A 27,493-nucleotide genomic window follows, 5' to 3' on the forward strand; every position below is an offset into this window, starting at 1 on the left:
ATGGGTTTATATAATCAATTATTAATCAAAGTGGCGTTTTGAAACTCAAACTCAAAGACATGTCTGCCACACTTAAGCATTTCCCTGTGTTTTTTATTTGCTTGGTTGCCTTTTCATGGCTTTATTTATGATGCTCTCATTTCTGATGAGTTGCTATTAAGGTACATCTTCATGCAGCAATGCCTTCATTTTTAGGAGGTTGATTTATGCCAGAGGAAGGACACATATCATGAATTACAACTTATTTTACTTATTGGACTTATTTAAAAGGGCAGTTCTGCTTATTAATACAGTCATATCATATTTGGTCAGAAATATTTATATGTACAAATTCAATTCAAACATACAGTCAGTTTAGTTTCCCATTTTAGTTCAATACTAACACACGAAATGTTACTTTCCACATGTAAAAATGTTCATTTCATCACAGTTTAGCTGCACTTTACAACAAATAAGAAGAAATAATATTTGGTATACTCTGCTGATAGAGATGCAGTTGAAGCCTCTATACAATGTTTTAATAAACATATCGAATCAGCTCACTTAAGTATCAAATGTATCGTTGTTACAACAACTTCACAGATATCAGTGACTGAGCATAGTTTAGAGAAAAATAGAACTAGACAAAAAAGCAGAGGATGGATTATGAGGCTAGACTATCTGCTATGTCAATAACATCATATTGATACAGAGCTGCTACCTTTGATTGTGCACTGTCCCTCATTGACCTAAACATCATGTCTTAGAAAGATTATGACAGGATCAACACCTATTTATATAATTTACGTCTAGTGCCCCAAGTGTAAAGATCCACACTAAGCAACTCTTCAACAAAGGAAGGAAAATAAAACGTGTAAATAATGATTCTTTGATCCTGTTTACCCTTAGCTAACACAGGAAAAGGGACATCTAGCTCACATAAACCTGTATACTTGTTGTATTGTTCACTTTCCGATAGAATATCTCTGAAAAAAGACCTATGAATAAATATTGTGCCACTTGCAACTCAAATCAACCATTTGATAAAAAATTCATCCATTGTTTGGGAAACTCCAACTCTTCTGTCCACCTTTTATTGTTAGACAAATTGAAGTGTGCACTGGGAGGGAGGCCAGCGGTAAACACAGAGAATCTATTTAGCCATCCCATTCCAGGGCTGAGAGGAGAGCTGGGCCCTTCAAAGGCAGAGGCAACAATGTGAGTGACATCAGGTCATCCTGCCTCCTCACAGTCACCTGGCTGATAGAATTGTTCTGGGGGGAGATAGGAGGGACCTGTGAAGCACAGCTTTTTTGTCATTGCCATATCTTATGATTGATGGCTCTATGGCCGCAGTGAATCTGCCCTTTTTAAATAATTTATGTTGCCCATCGCTATGGACAAGTAGCTTATAACTGGTTTGTTATTTTTCCATTGACTGGAGAGATCAATACTTTAAAGACATGACATAGCCACTAATGAACTACTTAAATGGCTCTCTGGAGTGCAAAACAATTGCAGTGTTTACTCAAAGCAAAGACTGAAAACTGTTTTATTACACTGCATCATAAAGGTCCGCCTGCAAACAAGAAGATGTAAAAGGTGCAGGACAGAGTAGGTCAGTTCCCCTTTAATTTAACATGTAGTAAATAATAGATAAAAGAAATCATCCCTCCATTGTCACAAACAGAATTTTATGCAAAAACATTACGATGTCTGGGAATAAAGCGTCACACAAATCCATATCCTGACAAGAGATCTGGAATGATTAGGCCCAAACCCTAATCGGTCAAAAAAGCCTGCATGAAACTGCATTTGCGAGTATCTTGTGTCTGTTAACATATCTCCAAGTGTTTGTCAGATAGGTAAATGGGACGTAACACAGGAAGGAAATTGATCTGAATGTTGAAAAATGTGCCTATCAAAGAAGGAGTTGCCCTGTCAGTGCAGGACTAGCAGTGCCTGTCAGGACGAGAAAAACTAAACCAATCATATGGGCCATAGTTAATGAAACAGTCTACTATAAAATGCCCTGTCCATAATCCTAGCTGTAGCCAGTACCAATGGTATTTTAGGGAAATGGACAATGCGAGAGGGGACAAACACACACGCATACAATACTGGTACTAGTTCACCAACTTGTGAATCTTGGCTCTGTGCCACCAGATGGAAAAAATGTACTGATGGGTGAATGTCTTGATATTATTTGTTAAAATTGGTTGGGTGGTTCAAGCCTATGTAAGCACATCATATTTTATTATAAACAGAAATATATTTTCAAATTCTCTGGCTGCCCCTATTAAGTGGATTACACTGTAAATGTGTTCCTAATAAGATGATAACTCAGTGGATAATCCAAAAAATAAGCAATGTAATTCCCTAAAAATAGTCCAGTAGAGTTATGTGTTGTAAATCATGAGGCCCTTGTTCATACTCCCTCTAACAAAGTGACAAATTAGCTGAACAATAGTGTTTGAATTCTTATTAAAGTTGATTAATTCATATCATTAGATGATCACACAACAGCTCATAAAATATACTAAATTAATTTCTTTACTGTGATTAATACATGAAACACTTGAATTAACATCAATAAATCAATTTGTGAATCAATTACATTATCATGTTTAAATACAGAGCTAATAGTGTACATTAACTAGCGGTGTAGAAGTGATCATATATCATTTGGCATTCCAAAGAGGAAGCGCAGAGGAGCATCCATATATGATCAACGATGAACAGGATCCAACTCTGACCTTAATAGGTCCCAATATATTTTGCATGGTGTTGTTACTGTGAAACGAGGCAAAGTTATCTACCCCAAGGATACAATGTAAGCCATGCTTCCTTTAATCTCAGATTTATTATACAGAACTGATTACACTGTTCCTATCTTATATGTTACAATTAGCTGCTGAAACATAGAAATGATGGGAACTATGACAGCTAAGCCTTTGTAAATGACCTACTGTATGTCAAATGCAAATCTTCCACGTATGGCAGGATTCACTTTGGATAATTATTCTATTTGAATTGTAAACATGGATCAAAGCCCATTTCATAGAAAACTGACACAGAACCTGCTTTCCAATATACTACATCACACTGTAAGTTTAACTTGTTTTTTTTGCTTCATATATGTTAAATGTACTGTATGTGAAGTGAAGACACTTCATCCAATTTAGCACTTGGAAACTGCCTTGTATAAGTGACAACCTGCTCCAGTATGAACAAGCCAGCAATGAAAAGCATGTCAAGGCTTCTTTCTGGTTGCACTGCAGAGTGCTACAGACATCGCTGCTCCCCTACAGGGCTGCTGCAGATGTGAGAGGTCCTCTCAACCAGCTGTTGTGTGGATCAGTCAACAGAGTTAACGTGACACACTCTGTAGAGAATTACACCTCCAGCACAGTGAAGTTTGCCTATATGGTCTCGCTAATAAACCTGGACCTTGTAATGGCTGTCTGATCACTCAAACGTAGGAGCAGCAGCAACGGGAGGACAAGGAAATGTCATCCAACATGGATAGAAAATGTACCTCCACCTTTGTTTAAGGTTCATGTGGGCTGAGTTTGATTGGTTTCTGTGTTTGTGCCAGGGATTGGCTTGTTACACCTTATATGGGCCCAAGACTTGACTGTTTTTTAAGCCACTCAGCCTGCTTAGAGAACTGGCTCTCCAACATAGATTAGGTTTATGAATGAAAGGTGTACTTAACCTTAAAAGGCAGCACTGCACCTGATCAGAGGAATAGTACACAGTTTCATAACTGATCAGAACAACTCAAAGGCCTGCAAGTAGTCCCCTGTGATTATGGAAAAAATACAGACAGATTGGATAGCTTATCTTATAAAGCTGGGAAAATTATACATTTTTGATACTGTAAACAATAAAAGACAAAAAACAATATCGCAGTAGTCCCTGTCTCAACATTTTCCAGCTTCTCTAGGCCATTTGTGACACGCTTGTGACCAAAGCCCATTCTTCCCTATAGAAGACGAGAAGTCTATAGTTAGGCAGATGAAAAATCTTGTAACCTGGATTGACATTATCAATCGCTTTTATTGGTTGTGCGAGTATTAATTCATAAAAAAATCATAATAGAAAGAGTCATAACCTTGTTTGCAGTTCAAGGTGTCCTGTCAACAGGATTACAGAAGTCTCTGTTATGATGGCAGTCAATAAGGAAAAAATGCTTTTTGGAAGAAGGGGAACTTTTTGTTACAATTCTGCAATGGCCACTTGCCAACACTGGAGGCAAAGCTGAGCGGCACCACTGTGTCCAGGTCTATGATACAGTAATATAGACTAAACCTTCAATTTGGATTTATTTTCACCCAGCATCAAACTAGCTTGGTTGTGTAGCTCATGATGTAACATCTATAGCAACCTAGCTGGTTAACTCATTGGCACTGTTATGTAAATAAGGTCAAAAACTTAAAAACTGTTAGTTAGCAGCAACAACCACTTTTTAACCTAGACTGGCAAAACCAAACACAAATTGACCACTTTGTACTTTAATGTTTGTTGTAGTGTGTGCTGTAATGTTTTCAGCAACTGTTAAACAGAAGGGAAATTTGTGTATTTTTCTGGGACTATTTTGATCACGGATTAGGTGCGCTAATGAGTATTTATAATACTAAGGAGGTATATGTAGGATCAAATCCAAATAGCAGCACCCAAGTTCATTGCAATGACGAAACATGTCATCCAATGCAAAGGTGTCACTCATTTGTGTGTTTTTAAGTGGACAACAACAGAGTCTAAGTGACATATGTATGGCACTACAGGCTACACAGTCAATACTTGTTGTCAGAATCAATACATTGTTGGTTTTGGTCTTTTCATAGGATTTGTTGACAATAAGAAAAATACTGGACATCTACACATTTATCCTTAAAACATCCTCATGGTTAATTTGTGGTTAGTACATGTGTTTTGTGGCATGAGAGCATGTACTTGTGACCTATATATGACACTGAGATGCACCATGATGACATAGTATCAATAATGTAACACTGCATTTGCATGTTACTAGAATCAGCTCAGTGTGTCAAGTTAATTTAATTTCAGGTATCGATGCGTCTAAATGTTTCTTTCTGCTATGGTGGACTACTAAGAGCATCTACAATAAGCATAATAAGCATCTTAAAATATCCTGGACCAATTCAAATGCCATTTAACAATAGGCGCATCTTTGCCACAGATGTAACAGCCAGCGGCATCGTCTATCTTCTTCTGTAGCTGTTCACATTGACTCAACTGATGTATCTTGTGATATTATAAAAGACATACTTAAAAATGCATAGCTGAATCAAAGTGCTTACCAACTTGAAACAATCCATTATTATAGAAGGGGCTGAATTAATTCCATCTCGTGCACCAACAATTGCTTGATGCCTCAGAAGATAATTTGCCATGTAATTCTTTTCACCTACACAGATGCACCGACGTATTGTACATGCCTTTTCTTCAACCCTGATAACGACCGTTAATTCATCAAGAGTAAATAAAATGTTTAGTTGGGAAGGGACATTAATTATCACATTCATCTGCTTGCTGTTTCCAAACTGGGCTATAATGAAATGTGCTGTAATAGAGATTGCTCTTGGGGAGGCAAGCCGTTTATGAATCGCTGGAGGTGCAGCAGCTGCCTTCCCCCTTGAGAGATAGAAATTTATGCCGTATACCCCGCTGATTGTTGAGAAGGTAAAGAACCAATAGCAGCATGTTCAGAGGTTTAATTTAAAGTGTGTTTCTCACTAGGCTGCTCACAACACTTAATTAAACTCTGCTGTTTTGGCAATGACAAATGCTGTGGTGCAGGAGGAAGCTGGGCTGCTGTGACTGAGAGGCTTTTGTAATTTCTTTCATGTGCAGCGATGGCCAGATCCAGGTCAGAAACTGTAGAATTAAAGAACTAAACAAGATTTAGACATGGGAAATGTAAGGGCAAGGGGGTGGGTGGTTAAAGTCATTTCTTTCTAAGGAATACATCTATTTTCTCTTTTTTTGCATGTCCTCTTTCTCATTTTTGGAAAGTTCTGTCATAGATTTATGAGGGTTTAGCTTCTGTGCCTGGTTTTCTGAGCTCATTGCCTTTCATACTCTTGTTTCCTTAGGCTTGTGTCTGCTTGATGGAGACTTCAACATTTTACTGAAAGGTATGATGACGAAAATGAATAGTATGTTCCTGCATAGTACACTGTTCCTATTATTTCAGTCTGATCTTTCTATTAAGTCTTTTAGCATGACTCTTGATTTGCCCAACCATATTTCCACCAAAGGAAGCATTAAGTTTAAAATATGCAACTTAGTGTGAAATTCAACTTCAGAGGTCTATAGCACACAAAAACGTCAAACTCGGAGCAGTCAACAAACTGACAGGGAGTGACTAATAGCTTTTTTTCTGGGTAGAAATCCAATTCATGCCAAACAGAAATCTTATTTTGTTTCTATAATGGTATGACTGTATTACTGTGCATTTCATGAGATCCATTTAAAAGGTGGAGCCAGTCTAGCACATAGCCACTGCACAGCCTAGCCTGCTGCTGTGTTATGAAGTAGCAGAAGTCTGGCTATACTACCAGGAAATAACCACAAAGATGCCTGCGAGGCACAAACAGGAGCTGGAGCATTCCATTCAATAATGTAATCCATACTTTTAAGTAAAAGACCTCAATTCTTATGTCCTTTTTATTACTTGAGTGAATGGTACAGCGCATTATTTTTCTGTCACACGCCAATCTTTTTGCAGGGAGCTTTATTGCAACTGTATAAAAATGAAGTGGTTTTACTGGCTGGTGTAGTCTATACACCTTTTTAATCCATATTCAGTTTGAAAAGGTGTTTCCCACCACACATTTTTAACAAAACACAATTTAAATCTTTAAGTCTATGATGTTGACAATTCCTCATGATGACCATATAAAAATACCTGCTACTGCACTTTCATCAGCTGCATATCAAAAAAATCTGTATCTTGCTTACAAGTCTATTTCCTATCATAGTATTGTGCAATTTATAGCTTAATTAAATCTGGCTTTTTTTGGCCATTTACAATGAACTAAACCAATCTGTCAAAACTGATGAGCGTGATATATTAATATACACAGAAAGAAATCATAATTGTATTCATTGTAATGCAAAAAGGATATTTGTCAGTTTATTTCTTAAATGTAATCATTCCAGTAGAGGTGAAAGATGTTTTTGCTAATCCAGAGCATTAAATAATAAAAACAGGAGCATATGCATATAGGAAAAAAACAACAACATAGTATTTATCCTGTTTTATATAGGGGATGCAAACAGCTCCATATGTATTTTCGTGTTCTGTAAATGCCAGGGAGACACAGCAGCATCCGTTGGAGTTAACGGTGCAGCACTTTTGTGTTCAGTAGCACAAATCATTAATCATGAGGCCGGCCATATTCTTGTAGTGCCTGTGCTTTCATTACTGGGCCTAATTAAACAGTTCTGTGAACTGGAATCTCAGATTCCTCTGTTACAGATTATCATTAATTATGGTGAAAGTGCTCAGAGATGTTGGACTCAATTATATTCTGCTCAACCCTGGCAGCGGGGTGATTCATTGTTCTGAGCACTCCACAGCCGTACTGTCTCTGCTTATCACCAACCTCCACTTTTGTAAATTGGGCTCTGCCAGCCAACAAACTAAGAATTATGTGCTGCTTTTTCATTACAAACATGTTGGAGGAGCACAGACCAATTAAGGGTGGGATATTTTGTGTGGAGTGATGAGGCAGGCATTGGTGCAGGGAGATGGGGGTTGGATGGGGGGTACTATGGGAATGAGCTCACCATGCTGAAGTTGTAGCTTTATTACCATGTGTGGTGCAGCCTTCCACCAGGTCTATTGACTGATTATGCTCTACATACCCACTCAATATCTCAAAGCCATCAGCAGTGTAAGAGTAAAATTAGAATTTGAGCTGAATATTATATTGATATTTCTGTGCAAGTATAAACAGATTTCAACAGTCCTGGGGGAAGCTTTAAATGGAGATTTCTATTGTACTGGCAGCTTTGAGTGCATATAGCCTGGAGGACAGCGTTAACTTTTCATAATATTTGTGTATGACATGCAACTTTTTATGCAGCTGAACAATGTCAATATTACTTCTATGGTCTTATGTAGGGTACGTGGGGGTCTATGATGGAAACAGTGTGTGAATGAGATTATTGGCCACCTTTTTTTAGGGTCAGAGAATCGAGAGGAAAATCTGAATCAAAGAGAAGCAGAAGTTCCAATGGTAAGCTTAGGCCTTAGTGGTTTGAACAATTTCATATGCCACAGTAGGTAGTGATTTTAATATATATGAAAATCAGCCAGAGCTGTGTGCATGTGTCTCTTATAATATCACCGGTGGGAGATTTTCACTGCCTTACAAAGCAGGAGTGTTTTCGTTTCCCCCTCACTACAGTGTTGTCTCAGTACGACTCACAATAAGATATCTGTCTCTCTACCATTGCTTTCAAGAATTAACACAGTGATGCAGCCTGCAGTAAAAGAGATGAACAAGAGAGAAAAACAAAGCAAAAGCTGATCTGGCAAAATTAAATTTTACAGTATCTTTGTTTCTCTCATAGTTCCTTAAACTGTGGTTGGTCTAATCCCATAATTCCCCTGGCAGAGGAGCAAGAAATGGGATTTTTCCTTCTGGTGACATAGCGGCAGCTCATTGAAAATGTAATACACTACTTCCAAGTCACAGGTCAGCTGGCAATCTGAATTTTAAAAGGACTGTGAATAATATTCTGTTTTATTTTGAAAAATGAACTTTGTGGCCTCCATCATGAATCCAATATATGTCTTAATCTTCTAGGCTCTTGAAACCCACAGCTCTGGAATAAGGCCTTTGACTCCTGAACCTAATAAGGAAATCACTTGTTTTCTCACCCATCTTTCCATTTTATAGGGGCTGACACAAAACAGTCCTTTATTTTAAAAGTAATTTATGAAGCATAAAATATATATGTATTTAATATTATTATTCACTTTTCTACATGCATTCAGTGAGTGCGTAATGCAAGTCACCTGAAGTACAAATACAACAGAAACATTATTATTATTATTATTATTATTATTATTATTATTATTATTATTATTATTATATTTCTTCAAGATTAGTGAATCTTAAAGACATAAAGATAACCATCTGAGCATCTATTGTTATTCTGAACTGAACATGGCTGACAGTGGCAGTGAATTTAAGCGTTAATTACGCACTAACCTTTTCAGAATGGATATTTAGACACGCTGTGCCCTGCGACTCTGAATGTTCAGGAAATGAAAACATCCAATGACCAATCAGTATCTACTCACATTAGCATAGTCTTTTAAAAGCCCAATGCCCCAAAACATGCCATGAAAATCCTCTCCTATTTATCTTAAAATAGCCACTTAACTTTGACTGACACTAATTCTTACTACATGACGCTGTAGAAACCCCTTCGTTTCCCCCTTCTGTCTCTGTCAGAAAATTACAAAAGACAGAGTTTGTGATGTCCCCAGTGCGCAAATCCCTTTATTCTGTCAGATTACAGCATTTGATATGACGTAGTGCGGCATTCTGGCCTCACATGCCTGCCAGAGAGAAGGGACCTGTCAGCAGCAGCAGAGGAGAGCAGTGCAGATCATCACTCTGACTGATCCACAGACCCAGAGACTGTCATCTCCTCCGACTGTACAAGTCAACACAAATAAAAGTGAGGAAGCAAAAGCCATAATGGCTGGGAGAGATCCAGGCTCATTGTGGCCATTACTTTTATTCAAACCTTACAGATGACATGATGTGAAAAATGAGCCTGTGTCTAGTCGGGTGCCCATTAGTGAGTGAGCACATTATCTCCCCTTTTTCACATTGAATCTCCTCCCTGCATGCAGTGGCAGATGCTCCCGAGGAGTCACTCACTTTTATGGGCTTTTGACTGCCGTACTCTTTTAAATACAGGGGCCTGCACCAGGCAGAGATGACGTATGGCTGTCAGCGCTCTTTACCTCACTGACAGATGCCTTCAGTGGATCCCTCCTTAAACCTTCTGTCTAAAACTAAGGGGGACAGCTAACCTCTTCCCTCACAGAGCAGACATGCATGCATCAAATTGATTATTACAGCAAAGGGGGTGATTTCTAAAAATCTCTATTACCCGACAATTACAGTGCCATTTACATAAGTACAGTCTGAAGGCAATCATGAAATACAATTCCCCAAAACCCTCAAGACTGACACCACCCAGGGAACTTAAAACTTTGTAAATTATGAATTTGTTTTGAGGATTTTTGGGAGGATAGATCTAAATTTGATTGTTGAAATGACACCCCAGGTCTTTAAAACAGTTTAATAAATGTTTAATATCAAATGTGTGATTAAAAAGAAACAGTACGGCAAGCTCCACCATGGTGGAGGTACTTCCAAAAAAATGGAGCAACTTCAGTGGTTTAGTCACAAAAGACTAGATGTACAAGAAACCATCAAGCAACAGAACCACAAACACAAGAAGACGTTAATGCCAAAAGGGAGCAAAACAGCAAACTTATATTGTCACATCAAGCAGAAGCACCTTGCTGAGTATAAGGAAAGCCAAAGATCCTGTGATGAGAGCTCAACAGCTTTTGTGAATTAAAAACCAGATTTTTGGTATCCTGTCAATAACATCATTATCATTGATTTTTTAGGTTCATACTGCCCAATAATAATGTATACTGTACATTTTAAAAAAAACATTTCAGGAAAGTTGCATCAAACAGAAATTTCAGGTCCCTTTTCCTCACACCTCTAATAATTTTTAAAACACTTTTCCCAGCTGATGAAAGAAAATCAATTACTTTGCCAAATCACTGTGTTCCTGTCACATTGTTGTGTGAATTGACATAAAGAACAAGTGCTTCCTAACAATCCAGACAGTAAGATGTTCACATCATAAAGAGACATGACATAACATTTTGACATGTTGACATAATCTCTAATAAATTAAGGAAAAAAATACCTCCAACTGTAAGTTTGGCATCACTTTCTCTTTTTCTAGTAAAGTTTGGTGAACAAATACAATAGGACGTCCATTTAGTCCCTTTCCAATGACTTCTGATTATTTTCAATGGTTTATAATCTCCAAGCAGACTTACTGGGAAATGGAAAAACTGAGAAACATGTAGCTTTGTCTTCATTCCCAATGGCCAGAAATGCACCAGTGTGCCACAGTTAACACATATTCAGCAGTATGGGAACCCCCCAAGGTGGGTTGAGCCTATTTGAAAATAACATATATTCTATTCTACGATAGGAAATAAATCTAGATGCAGTAATACAGAGCAAAGCTCAGAGGTTGTGGTCAGTGACAGGGAGTTCTTGCTTCTCTCAGGCATGAGTATGAACCAGAGCCGCTTGGTTCAATCTAATCTCTGACAAGAAACAACAAGCCTCTGGGACACCCCTGCGGTCCACCTCTACACCGCACAACATCATAAGCAGCTCAACTCAGGGGGTAAGATCTACTGTAGCTGTCAGGGGAGAAATATGTTTCCATTTTACAACTTCAGTGGCAGAGAAGACCATACAAATGCTTCTCCATTTCCCTCACTATTGCTCACTCGTTTGAATCTCTCTGCTCTCTCTTCTGCTCCTGTCAGTTTTCCCTCAGTGCACACACTCAAGGGGTTCCCTGGTGACTGCGTCCCATTACTATCCTGAGACCGCTGCACAACAGAGCTGCACCGCCAGTGTCCCAAATGATACAAATTCCCACATTGCGAAGACAAGCAGAGTGTAAGACACACAGGATTTGGTAGCCAGCATCAACACTCGGCCTCTTTACTTGTGCCTGTTAAAACTTCAACACATAAAGGACATCTTTGCACAGAAAGTGACTGACAACTGGAAGGTTTGGCTTTGTTATTTCAGTAGTCTGACATAAAGATACTGATTTAATTAGAAATCCATCTATCCTTTTTTTAATGATACATATTACAGGGTTCACCCTCACAGTTTGATTAAAAAGTCACCATATAAAGTAAACTTTCTTTTCAGCAGAAATTCCACAATGTTCATGTAGATCAAAGCCTACTTTAATGCCGAGTCTGTTTTTTTGTATCTAAATCAGAGTTTAAGTATATCAAGTTATCTAAATGTCATAATTTTATAATTGTCATTGTTTGACTTCTGTGGAACAAAAGCATTTTTTTTTTTTGTTTAAATCAGTTGATAACAATTGAAAATACAGGTCTGTTTATATTTGTAAAAGGATTATATGAGCTCATGAGCTTATCACAGACATGTCTTTGGCAGATAGCATGCCCACAGTGTATGTTGGCCAATAACTAATAACATACCGCAGTACAAAAATGCCAAGACATATTCAGTGTGTCTAATACATAGTCAGTCAAGTAGGGCGAAATTTAGTTTTCAACTGTAAAATAGTAAGTATGCAATTTATGCCACTAGCTGTAAATAGAGTGGGATCATGGGAGTTGTCTTCATTGTTAAGCAACCACCATTGCTGATGGAAATGTATCTGATAGTGACTCAGACAGACTAGGTAATGTTTTATTCACATTACATTTAGTCATGTCCGCACAACCTCCTTTCACTCTCTGATGTATCTCTGGATGTTACCCGAAAGTTATGATGACAGGCTTACAAAAGAAAAGCAGTGTTACCTTGTTGAAGAAATGTATTTATTTATTTTCCCATGCAAACAAAACAAAACGCATGAGGCAGTGAGATATACTGCTCTTTACGGAATCATTCTGGATAATGCTATTTCCATAAAGAAAATGTTTTGAGTAGTTTTAGTCTTTCTTGTCCATCACTGAATTTCAACATCCATTTGTGTCCAAGTACGAACTCAAATACCAAGGGGAATTATAACACATGATCTGAGATCACATTTGCAAATGACGCTTTCCAACAGGTCCATTTTCAGCAACCTAGAAAACAGTTTACCTGTGTAAAAAAGGCCAAAACACGTTTTAAAAAGCTATGTTTAAAAATAATGATATAAATAATAATAATTACGTGTTGGCAAATCCTTAAATATCAAAATCACAATTGTCAACAAGTCTATAGTCTATTCTACGCTAACAAATATAATGGAAGAAAATGAAGCTTTAACAGCAAATCAATTACATTATATGAACGATTCATCACTGTGTATCAATCACAATGTTGTAGTCCTCTGATTTTGGTGATGCGTCATACAAAAACCTTGATATCATAACGGCAGTCCTTGGCTATACACATTAGATTGCAATGTTATGTGGTTCCGATATCGTAGATTGTTCACATGATTCTGTCTGCACTGACAGTGTTGATCCAAATACACCAAGTTACTCCAAGATTCCACAAGGATCTCAGGCATGATTGTGCTAATCACCTGACACACCTGATTTCCCAATTCATTTTCTCCATTCATCTTGAGCAAATGTAGCGACAGCTTGCAATCTGTTTGTTTTGAGTTGTCAAAAAGGAACCAAAGGCATGTATCAACATGGAATAAATGCTACTGCGAGATGTCACCAGCTGCACATGATATGATGAATTACAATCATATGTTAATCAGCCGGAGTTGCAGTAATGGGATGTTTACATGGCGCTCCACCGCAAACCTTCTTGGACTGTTTTCTCATATACAGATACGGATTCTTGAACAGAAAGGAGTACAGTATCGTTTGCAATACTAATGAACATATTTCAGTTTTTTTGTTCTTATCATTTTTATTTTGTTTCCCAGCAGTAAAGCATGAACTAAAACACATCTATGAAAAAAAGTTTACTTTGAGTTTCTCCATGCGTTTATAATTACTTTGTTTTAATCAGCCTGCTTGTTTTTGTTGTTGTTATGCATCTTATGGAAGACGAGACTGCCTGACAGTACTGGAAAACAAATACTGTTTTCATCCCTCATCACTCACTGTTTTTCTCTCTGACATGCATGCAAAATAATAATATAATGTATGTGTGGGTGTGTGCGCATGTCTGTTGTGAAGGCCTGGCCACAGAGCAAACAGCAGTAGGTCCAGCAACAAGGTCAATACTAGCGTAAGTACCTTTTTATTTCCCCAGCCACCCACAGTGTTAGATCCTGCAGTTTGTCCAGCAAACTTACTAATGACTGGAAAAGCCTCGCTGCTTCACCATTGTTTTCCTTATCCATAGGTGGGTGAATGAGGAGGATCAGGCAAGTATTTGCGGTAATTAATTCACACTGATATCAGAAAGTACATAAAAGATATGTAGCTCATTATCCAGATTAACAGGATTAAAAAGGATAAAAAAAAGAGTCAGTTTTTAGGTTTACAGATTACTAAAAACCGTAACATTTTCCTAATCCAGGGCAGATTATATTCCCCCCAAAAGATGAATATCTATTTTAGAGAAGTGTTGATATCTTACAGTACATTTATTGGACAATGATTATTAACTTGCAGCAAGTGCTTTTTACTTTTGATGTAACCTTTATGTAAGCCGGTTTGTCACAGTGAGGTCAAGAATGTCTTTTACAACCTGGTTGACGAAAGCAGCAACACAGAGTTACAACAGTAAATTAACTGGCAACACATTCATTGGAGTGAATACAATAAGCATTTGGAGAAAATCTCGACTTGATGAATTTCAACATAGCTTTAAAATTGTTCAGGGCAGAGTGTTGTGAGACAGTTTCACAATATTCATGATAAAAGTGATATTGAAACATGGATTAAGGATATTGTGTAAATAATTGTCAATCTGTTTGGCCACGATAATCATATAGTGAAAATCTGATCATAACAGCCCAGGATCAGTGATACAACGTTTTGAACTTCAATGTTTTGAAGTCCAGATTACTGTAGTCATGCAGTAGGTGCAGAAAGCCAAAGTCTTTCTTTCCCAGTTCAGTTCAGACTTTGCGATCAACTAACAACAAAATGTCCAGAGAATGATTATTGTGATTTCAAAAGCTCAAGTTTAAAAGATAAGTAAGGCTGCACAAATATAACGGACAGATTCTCTGATCTAAATCCACAAATTCAAATCAGACTAATTATGAATCAATCAAGTTAATGTAAAAGAGTCAAACTGGTGTTCTATACGTGTGAATGAATGAACATATCACACTGTTGATGTGCTGATCTCGTCTTACCAGTAAAACACGACCTTCCTCAGTCATCTCAAACGTACAGTGTACTGAGCATAATGAGAGTAATAGTAACAAATTCTAAGTTTTAAATTCTTAGCTGACTAAATGACTTGGACTTGAGCAATGCTACTCAATGAAAAATAGCTACATTCTCTTAGGGTTTTGATAAATAATTGAAAGTGCAAACAAGGTATTTTTGGGGGGGAATCAGAAACGAGAATAAAACTTAAGAAATTATTACAGTATATGAAATATGTAGGAGGAGGCTACTGTGTGTAAATAAATTAGAATCAAGAGTAAATATAAACATCACAAGCATAAGACTTATAAACTATGCTACAACTAAATTGCTTCCACACTCCATGGACTCAATATGCGCTTTAGAAGAGCCTGGCGGTGGCAATATTCCTCTGATATGGTGTTTAGTTTTAATAGGAACCCTCAGCTCAAATATGAGCTGACAAACACAGCAAGACAAACACAGTCTCTCTCCGGCAATGAAATATACACTATCAAATAGACCTGTACCTTTTCTGAATCCACTGTGTGGGTGAAACTAAAGCGCAGAACAAACAGCATTCTGATATGGCTTTGAGGGTGATAACAGCGTCTGACAGGGTGGAGAGAGCAGGCTTTGGGCTCAGTGCGAAAACACAACCTGTGATTGACATGATTCCCTGGCCTTAGAGAAGTTTACCTTTTAATAAGAGCTCAGAGAGGCCCTCTCAACAACCTGGTCCAGGCTCTCGCCGACAGCAGGCGACGGCTGGGGAGGTGCATGTGCATGTATTTATGTGCGCGCGGGGGTTGTTTGTGTGGTTGTGCGTGCACATGTGTGTGTATTGCACATGTACAGGTGTGCACGTGTGTCTGTGCCCACTTGTAGCAGATTTCAATCAAGGATTTCAGCCATGCCCAAATATCTCTTCTCTTTTGGGCCTGGTTGTTTGAAGAAAATGAGTGGATTCAGGATCAAGAGCCTTTCTGGAGGAATTTAAGTCTGTTTGAGGATTATGACTTCTTCATCCTGTACAAAGCCAGCAGAGAGAGCTATATGCTAGCCCTTGGAGGCCCGGCTTACCAACGCATTCCAGACGGTGATATAGACATGATAAAACCCAGGAAAGACATCATAGTTGTGAGCACAGATCTTCAAAATAAATAGGGGAGTTTAAAACTTTCCACGTTTACTCCAGAAGAGCAATTCATTTATGGTGCAGGAATATGCATGAGCTTAAAACTATTACAGATATTAAATACAACAGATTTGCACTAATAATACAATACATAAGAGGCTGGCAAATTAACAGAGACTTTCCTCTGACTCGAGCTGGGTTATATGGCCTTTGCAGTCACACATTGGACCAGAATATCTTCAAAAATCTCTTCAAAACCCCTTAAGAAATGCTTGGACAAAATGAAATATCAAGGTATGACAAACAAACCTCAATACTGACATTCTAGCAATATTGTAGGAATGTTTGTTGTTACTTTCACAACACAATGAGATTTTTAATATATTATCATCAGTGATGTAAATGGGTAAGGGCCACTATTAGAACAAGTAGAGCAGTCTGGTAAATTCAGAAAATCATATGAATTTAGAGTAATGCAGCCTTTAAAACCAGGAAACAACACTTATGCCATATCATGTTGTGTCTATATCAAAATTTTAGACTATGTAATAGTGACTTTGGTCTCATAAATGTAAGATAAAATGGTTACTGGTTTCACAATAAACCACAGTAAAATTCTGGTATGGTTTTCAGTTTCAAATTTTAAATCATCATCAAATGCATGTAGGCTTTAAAAAGACTCACAATAAATACTGTCCAGCCTTAACTAGACTTAAAGGTCTACAGCAGTTCTAAAGTGTAGCATGGAACTTGCATTTGTTTTGAAATGCACATTGATAAACTGTGGAAAAGGCAGTCACATCGATCTGGAGTTTTTTCAGCCATCTAGGAGACCTACATCTGACGTGTGTGATCATAATTTGGGTATTCTGGTTTTTATAAGAGTATAATTCTGATCGTGATCACCCTCTCTGCAGAACATGCAGGAAAAAAAAACTTATTGCAAAAGGAGGCAACAACATTTTCTAATGTTCATTTTGAACATTTTCAGCACCTTCTTAAACACCACAATAACATTCATCATTCATATCATGATGATATAGGTCACTATAATCATGATATGAAGTTTTCACGCGGTTTCATAAACACATGTTGCTCTTGAATATTGTAAACTGTACTTCTAACTGAAGTTTTTTTTCCAAGACTTGTTTCTCTGATTTCAACACACTGCTCCAAAAAAGCCACGCCTCCTTTCATCTGACTTATGAATTACAATTATCAAACTAACACATCCCTTGCCAGCTCTGATCAACATCTTCAGGGGTCAACGAGACTTCCTTTAGCATCTACAACGCGCCCGCTCCGTTTCTGAGAGATGTCACCACTGACCGCGCCTCCATTGACAAGCCCAAATGACAGTGATTGCCATTCAGCAGAGTCTTCATTAGTTATGCAGCTGATGAGTGAACTTTGTCAGCATCCCAGCCAGCTAAGTGTAGATGAAGGGAGCTATGATCAAATCTGTCATTATTTACCCTGTTTACAGCATAACCTGGTAGCCAAACAAGAAATCAATAGAAAATGGGGACAAATTACTGTAAGTGTCAATATTTCAGACAGCTGAGATAAAGGGCTCTCAGCCTGTAATAGATTCTTTCCATTTACCTTAAGCTTATCGAGCAGAGAGTTTGTCAATTGCTGATAAGACCATTAGCTAGTTGTTGATAAAACAATTTAGTATCATTATAACCTTAAATATAACAAATGAAGCTCGTTCAATGGATAAGATCAACATCCAGCAATTACACCTCTCACGACTTCACAGTAAATTCTTTTTTGCCCTTCCCTTTGAAATACACTTTTGTGAAAAAAGATTTAAGCACCCAGTGTGTCTGATATACAACCACATTAATAATGTAAGCACATAAACAAGCATTTAAGCTTTTCTTAAATGTCCAGTCTGATATCATCAACAACTTTATTAAACTGTAAGGACCATGTAAGTGTTATCTAAATGCATAATGCCTATTCTGGGCTAAAGGGTTGTTATGCAACATGCTACAGTACACGACAATTATTTGATTTAACACTTTTAAAAAGAAGCAGACACACTGATCTCAGCTATCTCCCAACAGCACAAGTCTCAAGAGTGTCTGCTTTGTTGAGAAGGTTACGGGACTTTGTTTGACCCCAGAGCAGTGTGACTCTTGGAACTGCGACTCGGCTGTACTTCACACTTATATCTTTTGTTCTTGATCAAGTGCACTTACCCCCCATACAAAATGAAGCCAAACAGAGGGAGCGAGGCGATGGTCCCGGGCAAAGGAAGCCATGAACGAGCCAGAGGGAGGAAGTAGCATCTCCAACAGTCAGTCTCAGCAGGGGATGGACTAACTATAGCCACATCAATGACTAACTCTCACAGCAAGGACACCTCCCTTCACTTTGAAAAGAAAATAAATTAAACAACAAAGGGGGACACTGACATTCACTGCCTCTCAGTTTATTGCACCAAATAACTGCTCATCATATGTCCAGTGCAGGATCACTGTTGAGTGCAGCGGCCGGTGAGACAACAGTGAAATGGGAAAAAAAAACAAACAATCATTTTAAGAACAAAGTTTCCTTCCCAGCAGGAATGATGATTGCTATATGGATTCGTAGATGAAGCAGAAAAAGTTCCCTCATCTATTGGCCTAATATGGTCATTCCAACACAGGAGGGGACCCATCTTTGTACTTCTTCAAGCATTACGTACACAATCAATAATGGAAAAACATACACTGCGAAAGGCCTTAGTTGCACTGCCTGCAAGCGGCATTGATAAATGATTTTGTGCCAGTTATGACAGCAAGGTGCATGCAGTGAAGAGAGTAGAAGGCCTTTTTAATAGTGCAAGGAGAGAATTAAATCAAACCCAGGAGGGCCTCCACTGGAAAGGAGAGATGCTGCATCTCTCTGCTCTAAATCACAGCTCTACTTAAGCCCGGCCCTCTCTTTCCCCATTTTTCTACATTATCAGAGGAAACCTGTCACCGCTGTCTATGGGTAAGTTTACAAATCATGATTTATCAGAGAGAGGATTTCTAAACACCTGTGTGAGAAAATAAGCATCCCCTGCATTATTATTTGTAGGCCAAAAAGTTTTTTAGTCATCCTTTAAGTTATAAAAGTATCTAAAACATAAATACTAACATGCACCTAGATTTCTATAAACTACATAAATGTTTGATGAATGCATTCAAATCTAAAATTACTGTATATGAACAAATTTTGATGATAATCAATATAATTGCCATTTCCACTTTGGCCACTACAGACCTATGTAATTCATGTGCAAACAATGTGCTCCTTTTAAGTCCTCAGTGAAAAAAGCCCTGTAGAACACAGCTCCTTATTATCCCAGGGTGGGAAAATATAAAAGGGGGCTTAAAAAGGAGTGAAAAGTTTCCAAAGGTCAAAAATTAATCAAACTCATTACCTGTGGAGGAGAAGGATCCTGCTTGCTGCTAACTCGTTTAGCAGATTTTTAACCTCTATTCTCTTTTCAAAGGGGTGAAGATTCCCAAAGGAGGAAATGTCCGTGACTTCTCATTTACAACCAGATAAGGGAATCTTAATGATCGTCTTCAACCTGTTTCTGGAGACACAAACATACACAGTATTTAAAAACAGAAACTGTTTAAAGCTACCTCATATATATATATATATATATATATATATATATATATATATATATATATATATATATATATATATATATATATATATATATATATATATATATATATATATATATATATATATATATATATATATATATATATATATATCTCTCTCTCTCTCTCTCTCTCCAAACATCTTTAGGGTATATCATACAGCACAGTTATATAGTTTGTCACTTAAAACCTGACACATTATGTCTCGAGAACCCTAAACCACAACCCAGTTTTCGAGCCACTTTCTGCAGCCCAAATAGGCAAAGCCACATCAGCTGGGGAGAGAAAATCCTTCTTACTGGCCACCAAGGCCAGTTGCTCCCACTTTATCCAGTAAATACTGAAGAAGAAAGCGACAGAGCAAAAGCCGTATGAGGGGAAGGAGTGAACCCAGGGTGATGGGCACTGTCCAATGTCTGGTCTCTTTTCTAAATGCAGAACTTTCTCCAAGCAGGAGCTTCTTATCGAGGAAACACACGACAGAAAGACAGAGGCAGATGGCTGGATGCATAAGCTTCAATAAGCACAGATCCTTTTAGGAAATCATAACTGCAAATACCTTAAAAATACTTAGCTGTCAATGGAAAGCAGTGTTTAAATACACGTTACTGAGTGACAAATAATAAAATCAAGTCCATATTTAATCTAAAGTGTTCAACAAAAGGAGGAAATACACAGATAAGTGTTCTGTAAATGGATATTAAACATTAACAAGATTTAACATGTTAACATAATTTGCAAGGGAAAAGATCAATATTTATGTATTTCAATTATTAATTTGGTTCACTTTCTTTATTCACATTTCTACCCAGCACTAATCTGAAAGAGGAAATTAATTTATTCTAAAATCAGGATCAGTGTAAATTGTTTCCTCACAGGGAAAGATATGCGAGACAGCATTTAGGGTAATTCCTCATGCCTAAATAGCTATGAGCCTAATTTGAGCTGATTTGGGTTGTTAGGTTTATGGCCTAAACGTGCTGAACGTTTGACGGTAAAATTTGGACTGGCCACAGAAATGTAAAGACACCACTCTGTTTGTAAAACTCCCCATATGGTAACACGGTAAACTGCTCTTTGGATATGATGAAACAATTTACCTCTCACTCCACCCCCCTCCTCAATAAAATGATTTATTTTAATGATTTTATTGTTTTGTGTTTTATTTAACAATTAAAATTCATCTCTGATGCAAAAAAATAATTACACCAGAAATCCTAATATTAACATTTTGGGCTTGGACATAAAAACAATTTGTATTTAGTGTTAAAACATTTGTTTAACTTGAGTCTTATTTTCCTAACAAGAAAAAAAAAAATAACATCATGAAAAAATAAGAAAACCGTTAATGCTCTAAGGGAAATCCAGGCTGTAAATGTGCACAATATTCCACATTATATATATGTCATTTCAGAGTGCACTCCAAGTGACGCAGTGTCAAATCTGTGTGACAGATTTAGGTGAACGATGGTGAAGGGAGCCCTGCGTGGGGAGAGCGGCTTAGGGCTGACTCAAGCAGCCAGTACAAGATCTCCAGCAGGCAGAAAGGAGCCCTGCTCACTGCGGAGCCGCCGCCTGTCCGGCCCACCAACACTGACAGCCAAGCAATAACCTGACACCATTGCCATCTTCTGACTACAGTCACACATGACTCCTTGGGTCAGCTTCACACACAAATGAACTCCAGACTAACTTATGAGGCATTTTCTAAGATACAAGAACACAAAAATGTTTATAATTTTACAAGGGCAGGGTTGGGCATAGTCAGGGAATTTAAAAGAAGCATACAAACACATGTACACATGCAATAATCCACAGACTGATTTGGTTTATAAACTTAATGATCTTTGGAGCTTAAGGTAATGAGAACCAAGACACTGCATGAGACAGGAGTATTTGGAGGTTTTAGATATGGAGCTTGTGTTTTTCTTTATTTCTAATGGAATGTCTCCCTCTTTTGGTGGCTGCTGTAGAAAGAAAGAAGGACAAGAAGTAACAAACTCCTTCACCTATAACAGAACTTGAAAATAATAAGACTTAGATAATAGCAGCCCCTTAACAACATTCTGACTTGAAATTATCAGAATAATCAGCGTTTTTATGTAAAATCTAATGTGTGTGTGGTGAACTTTGTACTTAAATGTTCGTCTTCTTCTTCTTTTTTTTTTTTTAAATCACTTTAACATGGGGGAATTTTAATTTAACACATGATGAGATGTCATACTTTTCTTTAGTTCTTTGATGAAACTAAAGGTAAGAGTACAGATCAAATGAGACTCTGATGCTGGTAAATTCGTTTTCAAAACTGGGAGCTCCCTGACATCTAGTGGACAGAATCTAGACTGCCTCCAGAGTAGTACAGGCCAGCACGTGATTCAATAGGCATACAAAATGTTATTTACAGTACATGTATAGCTCAAACATTCATACGGACTACCAGGACAGCCATATATCACTTATGGTTAGTGATTCAATTTATTCTTTTTAATAAACTTGCACTTACATAGGATTCAAATATACAGTCAATGGCACAACATACCCACAATTCATAATTATTTTAGATTATGGATTCATGAATCAGTTTCTGCATTAGCAGTATTTGAAGACAGACAGCTGTGCTCAGCTTTAAATATCCAAGTGAGCCTTAAAGCAGGCACATTACATTACATTACATTGTCATATTTTTATAGTATATCATTTGGAGAAAATATTAAAAAAATAACATTACAGTTCTTTTGGTGTTTGGGGGAAATTGGCTTACTACTAGACTAAGGCTGGTGTTGTTAATTTGTGATTGCATACATTCAGTACCAATATGGGTATTGGAGGATATTTTCACCTGTGTCCATTTGTTTCTTGGTTGTTAGCAGGGTTACACAAAAACTACATGGCAGACTTCCATGAAACTTGTGAAGGAAGAAGGAAGGGTAAAACAGGCAGATTCAGGATTTTTTTTTTTCTCCCTTTCTTCAAACTGAGATATGGCATTTTTAAACATTTTTGTTAATTTGTCAATTTGATGAAAAAAACATTAGGCATATTTAGGTAGCTAAGAAACTACCACCAGCATGCAGCTGAGATAATGGGGAGTTAGAACAATAATTAGGCTTGAGTCAGTTGTTTCAAAGGGGACTGTTGGGTCTTGGAGGTCTATGGTCTACTGACTTTTATTCTAGTTTGTTCTGCGGTGCCATGATTTGCTTAAGTTACAATCTGAAGATAATAATTATGTTGGTGTTATGGTGTGGCCCCATCACCCACACTTCTGCATCTTTGCTATGTATATTAAAAAAACATAGAAAATACATGTTGATTGTATTATTCCCTTCTTCCCATCATTCCCAGTAGAGTAGACCAACCTAAACCAAACTACATCAAGTTAGACCACACAACGACAAACTATTCCCAGAAATATTACCACCAAGTTGAACGAATCTCGGACAGACTCAACAATTACACCACAGGCTTCCCATTTAGTGTTTACAGCAGAGATTTTTTGTCTGAATTGGAATTTCATATTACACCGATATTGCTATTATTCTGTTCACATTTTGAACCAAAGACCTTAAACAGTCAACAATATTAAACACTAATGCCAGGTCCAGTACATTTAGAACTGAACCTTTGCCAGAATCAATACAGGAGGGTTTTTGTGCAGCCAATTTCAAGACTGGAAATTCTGGAGTAATTCAGGCCAAGAGGTTGCCTAATAGAGGTAGGTTTGTATGGGCCAATAACTGCTATTTACTGAGACATCTATGTTATAGGCTTAAAGAGTATACTTTTCACAGCCTTTGGAAAATTACCTCAGAAAATGGAACAGAGCTGTTGGTTGCCAAGCAATTAAAAACCTATTTTGAAGCTCAAAGGTACATTATCAAGGGGGCAAGCTGAAGGTCTCTTGAGAGTGTAAGGAATTTAGGTGTAATGCTGACCTAAAATTTCAAAATTGATATTTACATGTTTTAAGAACCCCCCCCCCCCCGGATTCTGACTGCCATACAACTGTCGAACAATACAAATCCCAGGTGTCTATAACAATTTGTAAAACGTAACGTAGTATTGTGGTAATTACAAACAAAACTCAGCACCATCACAACAATGTTATGCCTCATAAATGTCTCGAGGTAAACACGCATGCTCAGCCATTTTTGCCGGCCGTGGCTGTCAAAGTTCGCACAAGTGTTGCATCCAACTACGAATCCTGTTCAGAAACTAGCAAGTCAACAACTTTGCTAACACATCCAAACACAACACTTATAACTTAGCAAGCCTGCCATTATTAACTACTTTTCAACAGCACAAGTCAAGCCTCTGGTGTCTTTAATTTAGTGAAGCTGTCGTCAAACAACTGAAGTCTGAGATAAACTTCTTTCTTTTTCAATCACTGCCTCTTTTCCTCTCTTTTGCCATCTTTGGCAATGTTCTCTACTGTCTCTTCCCCTGAGTCACAATGTCCATAGAGGTTGTTGAGTCCACCTCTGTTGCCTGTCCGCCCAGCTCTGGTTCTCGAGTGTATTCTGTCCCCAGACCTGAAAAGCTCCACCTCCTAGTGGTCAGAGGCAGCTGTAATAGTGGTGTAAACACCAGCATAGAAGCTGTTATTTTAAGGTAAAATAGTTGGAAAATGTTGCTTAACTACAACACTGACATGCCAATATGTACATTAAACATGTATGGATCATCAATCCTTCTGTTTGTACTGCCTGTAACCTCACCTCATGTACAAAGAGTTCCCTTGCGTGGCCGTGTAGGAAGGAGGACTGATTACAGAGTGGCCAATAACTCCTTATAGTGTGCATGTGAGCACTGTATTAAGACTGACTTGAAATCTAAATCTATCCTTTACTAACACGAGAGGAAAAATATTCTTCTAAGCACATCTTACCATAGGCCCACAGCTGCCTATGGCCAACTATTGATTAATGTGCGCACATTAACCTTATGAATGATGATTATTGATCTGCTGTGGAAGATCATGTGATGAATTGATTAGCCACAGAACGCCTACATGGAATGGTGACTGCCTGTTTTGTAAATTGTTACCAAAGTCATGAATGATCTCTAAGCTTTTTAATCAACATGACTGAAAAGTCCTTTAAATGGGAATGGTTTCCAATGCGCCAACTGAACAAACTCCATCTGTTAAGTTTGACTGTGTGATCATGCACAACATCTACATGGATGTTGTGGTGAAATTGTTGAAATTTTAACCCCATCATTAGTGAAAGGTGTCCAGGGTAATAGTGTTCTCACTTATATTACTTTTTTTCAATAATATCTGATTAGATGAAGGAAATCTGCAGAGCTAATCCAAAAAGAACATACAAAGGGATGATATATCTAAGTATTAGCCACCACAGCCAGAGATCTAACACCCTTACTAGAAGCTAATCCAATTCCAGGTTTTCCTTTGCTGTTGATAGGATGAGTTAACTTTATTAATCCCAGAGGGGAAATAGTTTGGTGGCCTAACCATGAAGACAAATAACAAAACAGGCAAAAGTCAGACAGGTCACAGCAGACATAAGAGGAAAGACAAACTAACAGAAATTCAGAGGACGCTGGTGAAGGCCAGGAGCATGACTAAAAAAGAATAAAAAAAACATATTTCATACAATTAATTAATTAATCTTTTAAAAATTTACAATAAAAAATACAAAACCTTTGAGATGCTCATATTTGGAGTATCTTTTCATTCTTAACAGGACACTCAATTAGGACGGCAATGATTAGTCGATTTGTCGACTGACAGAAAATTGGTTGATTCAAATTGGTTGATTCGTCTGTTCCTCTAGTATCGCTAAGATATGCACTGTTAGCATAACTTAAAAGACATACTTGTAAAAAAGTAAAGATATCATTATAAATTATTACTTTAATCAAAGTGAAAGGCCCCCATACATAAGGAAAACTCTTTAAGTACCAAAAGTAATTTTCTGTCATTAAACATGTACAGGTAAAAACAGTAAAAGTAAAAGTAAATGAATCAGTAAATCTATATGCATATAATACACTATGGTAAGGTCAACCAATTATTGGCCTGCTAATAAACAAATCCAATATTAAGCATTTTCTGATAGTGTTTGTTTTTGTTCTTTGTTGGTTTTTGTTATCTAAAATGTGTTTATTGTAAAATGAGCACGTTTGTAGTAGAGTAATAGTACAAAACTTGCCTCTGAAATGAAGTTATAAAAATACTCGAGTAAAGTACAAGTAACTCAAATAGATACATGTTACTTTCATCACTAGCCTTCTATAAAAACCTTACATTTTTCAAGCATCAAACCTTTTACAGAACCAACCATTAATATCCACTACACAAAACTAGTTACGGATATTGGAATATTTTAGAGCTTCAACTGTTTATTTTGAAATTTTATGTAGTGTTTTATGAATATTCTTTACTATTATTGCATATCCATGCACAATCATATATGTACCCATAACCCGATATTCCAAACTAATTTTGAGTAGTGTATATGTTTCTGTAAGCTACTGCATCAACATTACTACCAACATACATCAACCTACAAGCGTCCTGTTCACCACACACAGGACTTTAGTTTCAAGTGGAAAACAGCACCACAGCATTAACATTTTGAAGATGGCTTAATCTCATACACATCCTCAGTAAAGTTTTTAATTAACTTAAGTGGAATTAATTCATAAAACTACCGTTATACACCTCCCCTTCACTACCTTACCAGGCTAACATGCAATCAAACATTTAAGCTAACTTTACGCTACGTGATTTTCGTCCCTCTTGATTCTTTTGTGTTTGGTCTTCAAAAACCTCACATAATTTACATAAGCTAACTAGGTTGTTTAAAGTACTTACCGCCGTTTTTTAAACACATTTCCAGCCTCCTCCGGAACTCTTCAGTGAGTCCACATCGTAAAAATTATCATGGAAGTTGATTTTGAGCTAGTTGATAACCGGAAGTGACACACATCCTTGCTCACCTTGCAAGATGTGTCATCAAAACTGACATTTACTGGTCAGGTTAATTTACGTATTCAAATTGTGATATCATTATTTTATATATACATTTAACATTTGGTCTTAGTGTTAAGAAAAAAAACTGACAAATTACACCAACATACATTTAAACATACAGTTTGCAAAGTTGAGCCTGTTGGTGGTACTGGAGGTGGTACTGTGACAAGCAGAGCTGTCACCTTAATCAAAATGGTTCATCCGTCTAGAGCACATTTTTATTTCAAAAAATTAATGGCATCCATTTTATTGTTTTAGCCCCTCAAAAAGCACCGGGATCCGTCCCATAAGGACCGTGATTGTCGACAGCACTTTGATGTAGATACATTTCAGATCATTTTAACAAACCATCATGATAAAAAAAAAAAAACAGAAATTGTCATTGAGGTATTTGAATTCATCCTCTGGAAATAATGTATATCAAATGTCAATGTGCAGGTTTGCATGATCTCTTAATCCTCACCACTTGTGAAGTACGTGTTTTCCTCTATTGCAGATACCATAATACTGAGCGATGGCCAAGTGATAAACTACCTCCCCTCTGGAGTCTCCTGCTCCCCACAGCCTGAGGTCTGAGTCACACA

General features: G+C 37.4%; 1 protein-coding gene across 1 annotated transcript in view; it reads right to left on the reverse strand.

Annotated features, from left to right (window-relative positions):
• LOC119025497 (glycerol-3-phosphate dehydrogenase SDP6, mitochondrial-like) overlaps nucleotides 1-18,607 on the reverse strand; it is a 98,816-nt gene extending 80,209 nt beyond the window's left edge. The window contains exon 1 of the mRNA XM_037109100.1: nucleotides 18,461-18,607. The gene's annotated coding sequence lies outside the window, so the exon portion shown is untranslated. The remainder of the gene's footprint in view (nucleotides 1-18,460) is intronic.
• Nucleotides 18,608-27,493: the final 8,886 nt, after the last annotated feature.

This window comes from Acanthopagrus latus, chromosome 9 (genome assembly GCF_904848185.1).
Source record: "Acanthopagrus latus isolate v.2019 chromosome 9, fAcaLat1.1, whole genome shotgun sequence".
NCBI classification, from domain to species: domain Eukaryota; kingdom Metazoa; phylum Chordata; class Actinopteri; order Spariformes; family Sparidae; genus Acanthopagrus; species Acanthopagrus latus.